Below are 11,816 nucleotides of genomic sequence, written 5' to 3' on the forward strand. Positions count from 1 at the left end.
TATTTAGATATTCAACAGAGTCAATCAAACAAGCTTTAAAAATGCTAAGTGTTTCCCCTCCCCCATCATACAAGCAAATGGAGTATGATTTTAAAACTATCATGGATCCTATATGATCTTCAACATTACAGAATGAATTATGAATAAATCAAAATGAGATGCTAAATATAAAGAGAATAATAGTCTTCAACCAAACTGAAGACATGATGTTAAACTTCTCTTGCTCCCGGTCCTCAGAGGGCAAAAGACAGAAATTTTCTTGTGAAATGGATGGTAATAAAAAGAGTGCACTTAGAAACAATTATAGCTTTCTGAATATGACAATGATGAAATTGAATCATTGTCTGAAAGGTTTGCTCTTTGAGTTATAGTTCCAATAAAAATAGTGAATTTTCCCTGAACTACCCATACTCTCCCTTTGACCCTTCCTGACTAATGGCAAACATTTGCAAAATGAACAATGAGATTTAGAGAGCTCTATGTAAAATAGCCCAAAGAAGCATGGAGTTGTAAGATATCTTACAGGTCATCTAGTTGCACCATTTTGCAGATGAAGAAAATGAGACACATAGAAGGTTAGAGGTGGTATGGTATCATCAATAGACTATTGACGTGGATTCAGATCTTACCTTCGTGTAACCACGTGTAACTCTGGACAAACCATTTAACTTCTTTTTGTCAGTTACCTCACCTGTGAAAAGGGATAATGATAACTTGAAGTCAGCATAACCTTGAAATGTTGGTGAATATAAGATGATAATTATAACACAGAGTAGGAGTATTATGGAAGTATTAATGACTTGATTATCTACCTTACAGGATTGTTTTGAGGTTCAAATTATTTAAAAATTTACAAATTTTAGAACACTATCTAGATATTGATGGTGACATTGTTGATGATAATGGTATGGTTATATGTCATTTGACCCATGATAATCCAGGCAACAAATGAGAGAAGCAGAACATGAGCTAACTGGACAAATAGAGAACCCACGCAAGTTACTTGAATAATAAGAGTGACTAGAATCAGATGACTTTAGTCTATAAATGCTTAGAGGAAAGTCTACAGGGCAATTAAAAATGTCTTTGAGTATCTTTGAAAGAAATTTCTTGCAAAGAATGAATAAAAATCATTCTTTCATTTGATAGAGGAATGCACTTGATGCTACTACACATATGGTTTACATTCCTAAGGGTCCAGTGACAATATTTGGACTGAGTGTTACTACAACAGGAATATCCATGAGCTCTCCAAGAGAGCTGAATTCACAGTCATTCTCTTCATCAGATGACAGAGCTGTGGTTGTTCTTTTCAGTGACAGCCCTACATCCCCTAGCTTGACCATGGTGTTTCAAAGCCTGGCTGGAAATGAGTAATTGGGTTTGGGAATTCTTGCTTGTATCAGCAATGCACAGTACTCTGGGGATTATAGGACCTTGATCAGTCTTTTGTAGGTGATTGTGAGTCGTTTCTCATTTTCTTTTACAAGTTTTGTTAATGTTCTGTTTTCAATGTTTCTAACTTTTCCAGATTACCTTTACTCCATGAAAATTCATTCAATTTTAATTAAACAAAGCAATTAAGTAAAATTAGTAATATGAAGATCTCATATGAAAATGCACAAAACATTAAATAATGTGTAGTACTTCCTTCACTACCCTTTCTATTTTTTAATGAAAAGAAATCTATTTTCTCCCCATTCTACCCCTCATCCCATTTTTAAGAAAAGAGAAAATTTGGGGGCAGCTAGGTGGCATAGTGGATAAAGCACCGGCCTTGGAGTCAGGAGTACCTGGTTTCAAATCTGGTCTCAGATACTTAATAATTACCTAGCTGCGTGGCCTTGGGCAAGCCACTTAACCACGTTTGCCTTGCAAAAACCTAAAAAAAAAAGAAAAGAAAAGAGAAAATGTATTATAACAAATATACTTCAACAAGCAAAACAAATTCTCTCATTGGCTGCACTGAGTCACTTCATGACCCCTTTTGGGGATTTTCTTAGCAGTGTCTGAGACTAGATTTGAGCTCATAAAGATGAGTCTTACTGATTCTAAACTATGTTCTATTCACCATACCAACTCACTGCCCAAAGTAAAATTATTTTAAAGTACTTTCATTGTTGAGTTGTTTTTAACTATTATTGATCCCATTTGGGGTTTTCTTGGCAAACTTACTGCAGTGGTTTGCCATTTCCTTCTTCAGTTCATTTTACATTTGAAGCAACTGAGACAAACAGGGTTAAGTGATTGACCCAATCACATGGCTTGTCATGTGAACTCAAGAAGATGAGTCCTCCTGCCTCCAGGTCAAGCATTTTATCCACTGCATTACTTAACTTTCCATCACTGGTTGCATGCAAAAATATAATATCGTGGGTGGGGCTGGGGTCCTGTGGCGGAGGAGTAGGGCGGGGAGGGGACGGTAGGGGGGTTAAGAAAAGGGAAAGAGAGAAAGCGGAGCCGGCCCAGTGTCCGAAGAGGGACACACCATGACAGAGGCTGCAGGATGATGCGGTTCATGCTGCTGTTCAGCCGGCAAGGGAAGCTTTGGCTACAGAAATGGTATTTGGCAAGGTCAGACAAGGAGAGGAAAAAGATGGTTCAAGAACTTATGCAGGTTGTCCTGGCCAGAAAGCTGAAGATGTGCAGCTTCCTGGAGTGGAGAGATCTCAAAGTAGTCTATAAAAGATATGCAAGTCTCTACTTCTGCTGTGCCACCCAATGAGCTTATCACACTGGAACTGATCCACCGCTATGTGGAACTCCTGGACAAATGTTTTGGCAGTGTATGTGAACTCGACAAGGCCTACTTCAGCTTGGATGAATTTCTGATGGGTGCTGATGTCCAGGATACCTCTAAGAAAAGTGTGCTAAAAGCCATAGAACAAGCAGATCTATTACAGGAGGAAGATGAGTCACCTCGAAGTGTCCTGAAGGAGATGGGTTTGGCATAGCTTCCCACCCCAATGGGAGATGCATTGCAGATTTGCCATGCCTTGGCAGGCATGGCTGGTTGCTTCAAAGTCCACACACGTTCAGATCCCTTTTCCCTGTGGAATACCCTTCCCCTGTTCTCTCACTTTTCTCTTTGACAGAACTATGGGCTGAAATCCTTCAAACATCCCTTCTTTCTCCAACTCCCATCACTTCCTAATCCTTCACTTTTTCTAGTTGATACTTGAAAAATTGGATGGGTAGAGAAAGACTATGACCAAGAAGAGAGATTTGATCATGTATGTATCTATCTCTCTCTCTGTCTCTCTGTTTCCCTCTCTTTCATCCTCCCCATCATGAGAACTGACTTCACCCAAACCTTTGTTCTCATATATACTGTAAATATATAAACATGTAAGGTTAAAGGGAAGTTGTTTTTAGCCCTCCACCTACCCAAAGAAAAAATAACATATCTCCATTTCCTCCCTTCCATTTATCTACTCCAATCAGCTGAGCCTTCATCCTTTTCTTGGGAAAAGAATATCTAGTATATTTAGGAGGACCCACTTTTTCCTTTTCTTGCTCTCTCATCCCTACCCCCCCTCCTAGATTGGGTTTGAGCTGTAGGGTAGAATGTAGATAATTTTTAAAATCTTATTACTCTGAGGAAAGGGAAATAGGAAGGCTTAGACCTGTTGGGAACTTAGTGGATCCCCAAATGCTCTTATTTAAGGGAGGGAGGGAAGAAGGGTGTTTATCTGTTTCTGTTTCCTTCTAAAATAAAAAGAATATTATTTCTGGAAAAAATATAAATATCATTCAATACCATAAATTCATCATTATTTTGTAAGAAGATAAATGGTATATTTCATCATCCATTCTCTAGAATCATTGATCATCACAGTGTTGATCATAGCTCTTAAAGTTTACAAAATTGTCAGCTTAGTGGTTATCAAATAAATAAATATTTGCATATAGTATTATAAAAATTGTTCTTCTAATCCTGCATATTGTTTCCTCATCAGTTTATAAAAGTTTTCAAAATTATGCATTTTTATCATATCAATATTTTAATTTAAATTGTTCTGGATCTGCACACCTCACTCTGCATTTCTCCACAGAAATCTTTCTATGACTTTTTGAAATCATTTATTTTTGCATTTCTTCTCATTCTCATCACATTCATATATCACAACTTATTCATATATTCTTTAATTGATGGGCACTCCTTTAGCTTCTAAAGGATTGTTTTTGAGGAGGAAGGAGAAGAGAGGAGATAATCACCAACAAAAAAATTGTTATTTTTTTATATATGGGACCTTTTCCTTTTCTGTAACTCCTTTTGGGTCCAGAGTGGTATTACTGATTCAAAGATCACATGCTATTTCTTGACTTTTGTAAATTCCAAATTGCTTTCCAGAGTAGTTGTATATATTCAGAGGTCCATCAATAATGTATTAATGAGTCTGTTTCCAACATTTATCACTTTCCTTTTTTCTCATCTTTGCTATTCTGATGGGTAGGATGCAGAATCCCAGAAGTATTTTTATTTATGCTTCTTCAATTATAAGTGATTTTGTAGCATTTTTCATATTGTTATACAGACTGGGTTTCTTCCGTTGTGAACTGCCTATTGTTTAGACCATTTATCAATTTGATTTTTCTCTACCTCCATCTCTGACTTTCCATTTATAAAACAAACAAACAAATACAACTCTCCATTTCTTCAAGACCAAATCAGAGGTCACTATTTCCAAGATGCCTTCCCTGGTCTCAGTCCTCCAGCTGGAAGAGATTTTTCTCCCCCTAAAGTTCTCCCAGCATTTCTGTGGAACCTATCTCACATTAGGCATTTTATAGTTCATTGAAAATATATCTTACCACTACTACCACTCCTATTAGAATTTAAGCTCCCTGGGAACAAGAACTGTTATTTCTCCTCTTTCTGAAATCTTATGCCTAACATTGCCTTTTCATAGTATATGTTCAATCAATGTTTGTTGACTCAAACTAAACAAATTATTCTGAAAAGCATACTCAAGATAGAATTAAACACAGTGCATTATCCTAAGTGATATGTAAGTTTGCACAAGTTTTCTCTGTGTTTTTGAAACCAATGATACTCTCTGGATAGATTAAAAACAATAATTTGCAATTATGGTGTGCTTCATCATGCAAATCCTATGAGGCAGTTAATGTAAACATTTTAACACTAAGCATCCAAAACTATAATTAGAAATTCTAGAGTCCATTAAATGGTAATAGGGGAATGAGGAAATTCTAAAGTATGTGTATTGAAGGCAGACTAGAGAAAGCCATTACAAAGTTTAGAATCTTAAGGAACTGTGGATCAAAACGGAAAATTGTCATGACATATGTAGGACTTTTGTCTTCATTTCTTTTCCTTTTTATGCATTGGAGGAAATAATCCCAAGTATTTGAAGCAGGTAAGGTTTAAAATGGAGAAGACTTGAGCCAGGTAAACTTACTGAGAAGAAAGGAAGTTCTCTGGAAATCTACAGATGAGAGCAACAAGGTTCTGGAAAGGACAGAGTGGATTTTAATCTTCCTCAGCTATCGTCTTCCCTCTGTTGTCCTCTAGTTCTCTTCCTCATTTCTATTCTCCTCACTCCAGCTTAATACTTCCCTTCTTTCCTCAGTTTCAAACTCCTCTTCTTTCCTTGGTCCTTCATTTATCTTCTTATCATCACCAACAGTGCTATACTTTGTTAAAACAGACATAGACTTATTCCCTTCCTTTCCATAACATCTTATCTTGAATGTTATCATGTGTAACCTTGAATTGTATTGGATTGTGAAGTAAGGAGAGTAAGTAACTAAGTAAGTAACTGTAGTCACATTTCTTTGAAATCTTTAAAGCTAAGAGGACATCTTTTTGAATGCAAGGTTAAAATGAGTCTAGAATTTTTCATTAAGTATTCATCTTCATCATATCCATCCTAAAACTATTTCTCATATGGTACGACCTGGAAGAGTGCATAGTATTCTAGCAAAGCCTTGGATTTCTGGCCAAGATGGTAGAGAGAAACTAGGCACTGCATTAAGGTCCCCTGGCATTTGCTCAGAACTAATATGAATAGAACCTCTTAATAGAACTCAAATCCACAAAATCCAGAAAAACCAAAGAAGAACATCTACCAACAAGGTCTGTCTCAGAGGAACAGGGGTGAGCCTGGGGCAGAGAGACAGCACAGAGGTGGCAGGGTGAGAGCTGGACCAACCCCAGAGCAGCTTCAGACGATTTGGCTTTGTGAGCAGGTGGAAGAGCAGCACAGTGGGTGGGAGAGCTCCAGCATGACAGCTAGACATCAATCTGGTCAGCTTTGTTGGCCTGGCAGACCAGGGCCACATACCCCATATATTCAGCAGAGTCCCCATATTTCCAGATGAGACCCCCCTTCCCCATGAGAGAGAGGGACTCTTTTGAGAACAAACAAACTTCCCCAGCCCCTACCCCAGATTCAGGTGTAGGCAGCAGATCTCTCTTGGAACTGAGTGAATAATATTAACTAAATAGCCGAAGAGCCCAGCTCACATTATCCAAGGAAAATTCAGAGCCTGCTGCTTCACCCAAACCCCCAGGCCTAGGGAGGTGGGCTGCAAATCAAGGTCACAGACATTCCAGATAAATCCCCTAGCACCCTCTAATGGCCATCCCAGTTGGAATTGCTAAACCCAGTGAGTAAATCTTCAAGAGTTTTCAAAACCAAGGGTCTATGAACAGCCCATCCCCAAACACAAGATGCTAGGAAAATGAAGAAAGGCCAGCAGAAACAGGGGTCCAATTGAAAGCTACCTTGAAGACAAAGACCCTAACTCAGAGAGAGCTAGAAATTCTGAGGAGAATATGAAATGGTCTCTAGCCCAGAAAGACTTCTCAGAAGAGATCAGGAAGGAGTTTAAAAATCAACTGGAAAAATTGGAAAAAGAAACTCAAAAGAAAATTAACACCTAGCAACAAGAAAAAAAATCCTTAGAAAATACATTTGGACAAATGCAAAAAGAAAATATTTCTCTCAAAACCTCAAATGGGTAAATGGAATAATCTTTCAAAAATAGAATTGACCGGGGTGGCTAGGTGGCATAGTGGATAAAGCACCAGTCTTGGAGTCAGGAGTACCTGGGTTCAAATCCAGTCTCAGACACTTAATAATTACCTAGCTGTGTGGCCTTGGGCAAGCCACTTAACCCCATTTGCCTTGCAAAAACCTAAAAAAAAAAAGCAAAAATAGAATTGACCGACTGGAAAGGAACTTGCCAAAGGTAAATAAGAAAATTCTTCTCTAAAAAAAATGGAATCTGTGGAAACTAATGACTTCCTGAGACAACAACAATCTCTTAAACAAAACCAAAAAATTGGAAAAGTAGAAGAAAATGTAAAATACCTCATCAGCAAAACCACTGACCTTGAGAATAGATCCAGAAGAGACAATTTAAGAATAATTGGGCTTCTTGAAAACATTGAAGAAAAAAAGCCTGGACTCAATATTACAGGATTTAGTGATGGAAAATTGCCCTGATATCATGGAACCAGAGGGAAAAATAGTTATTGAAAGACTGCATCGATCCCCTCCTGAGAGGGATCCCAAAATGAAAACATCAAGGAATATTGTGACAAAATTCCAGAGCTATAAGATTAAAGAGAAAATCCTATAAGCAATTTAGATACCAGGGAGCCACAGTAAAGATTACACAGGCCCTGGATGCATCAACATGAAGGGATCAAAGGGCCTGGAATGTGATAATCTGAAGAACAAGAGATCTTGGAATGCAGCCAAGAATTCACTATCCAGCAAAACTGAGCCTTCTCTTCCAGAGGAAAAGATGGACATTTAACAAAATAGGGACTTCCAACTTTTCCTGATGAAAAGACCATAGCTAAATAGAAAATTTGGACTTCAAACAGGAGACTCGAGAGGCATATGAAAAGGGAAAAAAGGAAAAAGACAAAAAAAACTACTATCCAATAAGATGAAAGTGACTATATCAACATCTGGGAGAAAGATTCTCATACCTCTTGAGAATTGTAACACTATTAGAGAGAAGATACTTAGCCAGAAGTCATGGACACTTGTGACTTATTTGTGACTCTGACAGAATGATTTAAAAACAATATCTCCTTAAAAGGAGGGGCAGTAAAGAGACAGGAGGATGGAGGTGATTGAATAGGCTAAATCCTGTTACATAAAGAGGTACAAAGGACCTATTGCAATAGAGGGGAAGAAGGGAGGAGGTCATAACTACCTAAATTTCATGCTCATCAGATTTGGCTTAAAGTTAACATACACATACTCAGTTAAGAAACTTATCTTACCTTCCAAGTATTAAAAGGTGGAAATGGGGGGGGAGGAAAAGAGGAAATAACAGAAGGAAGGGAAAGAAGAGGAGTAAAGGGAAAGGGGAAAGAAAGGGTAGGGGTTGGATATAAGGGGCAAATACACTGAAGGTGGTGGTATTCAAAAACAAAATACAGGGGAATATAGGTAAAGTGAAAAAGGGGAAAACATAAATAGAGGGAAGATAGCATGGAGAGCAATAAAGAGTTAATAATTACAACTTTGAATGTGAATGGGAAGAACTCTCCCTTAAAACATAAGCAAATAGCAGACTGGATTAAAAACCAGAATCCTACAATATGCTGCTTACAAGAAACTCATTTGAAGCACAGAGATTCATCCAGAGTAAAGGTAAAAGATTGGAGCAAAATATATTTTGCTTCAGCTGAAATTAAACAATCAAGGGTAGCAATCCTTATATCAGAAAAAGCAGCTGCAAAAATTGATCTCATTAAAAGAGATAAGGAGGAAACTATATCCTCCTAAAAGGTACCATAGACAATGAAGCAATTTCAATATTAAACATGTATGCACCAAGTGGTATAGCATCTAAATTCTTAGAAGAGAAGTTGAATGAGTTACATTAAGACATAGATAGTAAAAATCTAATGGTGGGAGACCTCAACCTCCCACCCTCATATTAGATAAATCTAACCATAAAACAAACAAGAAGGAAATTAAGGAGGTAAATAGAATGTTAGAAAACCTAGACATGTTAGACCTTTGGAGGATATTGAATGGGAATAAAAAGGCATATTCTTTTTTCTGCAGAGCATGTCACTTATATAAAAATTGGCCAAGTACTAGGGGCATAAAAACTTTATAACCAAATGCAGAAAGGCAGAAGTAATGAATACATCCTTCTTAGATCATAATGTAATAAAAATCACATGCAATAATGGGCCATGGAGAGAAAGACCTAAAACTAATTGGAAACTAAAAACCTCATTTTAAAGAATGAGTGGATCAAACAACAAATTATAGAAAGAATTAATTATTTCATTCTAGAGAAGGACAATAATGAAACAACATACCAAAACTTATGGGATACAGCCAAGGCAGTTGTCAGGGAATATATTAAAACTTTAAATGTTTACATGGATAAATTAGAGAAAGAGGAAATCAATGAACTAAGCATTCAAATAAAAATTACAGAAAGAACAAATTAAAAACCCCCAATTAAGTACCAAATTAGAAATTCTAATAATCAAAGGAGAAATTAATAAAAATCAAAAGTAAGAAAACCATTGAACTAATAAATTAAACCAAGAGTTGGTTAAAATTGATAAACCTCTGGTTAATTTGATTTTTAAAAAAAGAAAGAAGAAAACCAAATTGCTAGTATCATAAATGAAAAAGGTGAGCTCACCAGCAATGAGGAGGAAATTAAAGTAATAATTTGGAATTATTTTGCCCAACTCTATGCCAATAAATTTGATAATCTAAGTAAAATGGATGAATATCTACAAAAATATAAATTTACCAGGTTAAATGAAAAGGAAATTAAATACCTAAATAATCCTATCTCAGAAAAAGAAAGTCAACAAGCCATTATTGAACTCCCTAAGGAAAAAATCTCCAGGGCCTGATGAGTTCACAAGTGAATTTTATAAAACATTTAAGGAACAATTGGTTCAAATTCTATATAAACTCTTTGGAAAAATAGGTGAAGATGCAACTCTGCCTAACTCTTTCTACGACAGCAATAGGGTACAGATACCTAACCAAGGAAGAGTCAAAACAGAGAACGAAAATTATAGACCTATCTCCCTAATGTAGATGCAAAAAACTTAGATAAAATCTTAGCAAAGCGATTACAGCAAGTTATCACTAGGATAATACACCATGACCAAGCAGGATTAATCCCAGGGATACAGGAATGGTTCAATATTAGGAAAACTATTAGTATAATTAACTATATCAATAATAAACCTATCAGAAATCATATGATTATATCAACAGATGCTGAAAAAAAAGTCTTTGATAAAATACAGTGCCCATTCCTACTAAAAAAAAAAACTAGTGAAAGTAGGAATAAATGAATTGTTCCTTAGAATTATTAGCAGTATCTATCTGAAATCATCAACAAGCATTGTATGCAATGAGGATAAGCTAGAGGCATTCTCAAGAAAATTGGGGTGAAACAAGGATGACCTTTATCACCACCACTATTCAATATTGTATTTAAAATATTAGCTTCAGCAATAAGAGAGGAAAATTAAATTCAAGGAATTAGATATGGAAAGGAAGTAACAAAACCCTTAAGAAATCAAATCAGCATAATAATAATAATAAGATATCAGAATAGCACTTTACTATAGAGCTCTGTGATTTATTATATATTTGTTGTCCAGAACCAGGAAATTTTGAAGAGATTCATCATGCAAGGGGAACTGTCAAAGAAGCTATCAAAGATCATCTTATAAGTCATGGGATTATGGTTTTCTAACTGGAAAAGACCGTAGAGGTCAATGATGAAACCAAAACTCCTCTTTATTACATATGAGGAAAATAAAGTTCAGAAATATTGTAACTTGCCCAAGGTCACATGCATAGAAAGAGTCAGGCTTTTCACTCAGTTGGTGTTTGAGATGGAGCTCAAACCTGGATCTTCCTGATCCCAAGACCACAACTCTATTTACCACAATACACTGCTTCTGAAAGTTACTAGAGAGGGTTAAATTTCACAGATGAAATCACAAATTCTTAAAATAATGAATAAATCTTCTAAATAAAACTATAATAATTCCTTTTATTTATTTGCATAGACGTAATTTCCTGTTCCCATGTCTCAATGCCTTAGTGATGAACACAATATTAAGCACATTGAAATAACAACAAAAAAGGAGACAGATCAAAAGAGTTCTGATCAGACCTAAAACTAAAATGGAAAGCGTCTCCCTTTTTTAATGAATGCTTTCTAATGATTTGAATAAGAAGTGCAGTCAAGAGTCACCAGCTTCATTCTGTATCCTATCACAATTAGCTCATCATTTCTCTGTCAACTTTAGTTTTTTTCTAGTAAAGTAGGAGGAGAGCCTCATCATTCATTCATTTTTATTCATCAAACAAATATTTATTGAGCATTTACTATATTTGAGGCTATATTCCCTCCCAATCTGTGGGAGAAATATCATATATCCAAGGAAATAAAGGTCATGGAATCTTATGATAGGGACCTCACATTGTGAGTATTAAGAGGCATATCAGACAGCCTTCAATATCCTAACTAGCTCTGTTATATCTTAAGTCAAATGGCCATCCTTGGCCTCAGTTTGCTTATCTCTTCAAATAGATAGGTTGGACTAGAAGACCATTGAGCTTCACCTATAAACTACAGGAACATTTATGGTGACTTATGAAACTGAGTAAGTCTCCAAGTAGATGAAGAATGCCTACCGCCTGGACTATAATTTTGTTTATTCATTCAAGTCTCAATTCCCTACTTTGTGTCAGGCTATACAGGAAACTAAGGATACAGAGACAAAAACAAATAGTTATTTCCCTCAAGGAGCTTACACCCTA

At 36.3% G+C, this 11,816-nt stretch overlaps 1 pseudogene; it reads left to right on the top strand.

Annotated features, from left to right (window-relative positions):
* The first annotated feature begins 2,506 nt into the window (after positions 1-2,506).
* Positions 2,507-2,954, top strand: LOC141516204 (AP-1 complex subunit sigma-1A pseudogene; annotated as a pseudogene).
* The last annotated feature ends 8,862 nt before the right edge of the window (positions 2,955-11,816 follow it).

The sequence above is a fragment of the Macrotis lagotis genome, chromosome 3, assembly GCF_037893015.1.
Source record: "Macrotis lagotis isolate mMagLag1 chromosome 3, bilby.v1.9.chrom.fasta, whole genome shotgun sequence".
Classification (NCBI taxonomy): Eukaryota; Metazoa; Chordata; class Mammalia; order Peramelemorphia; family Peramelidae; genus Macrotis; species Macrotis lagotis.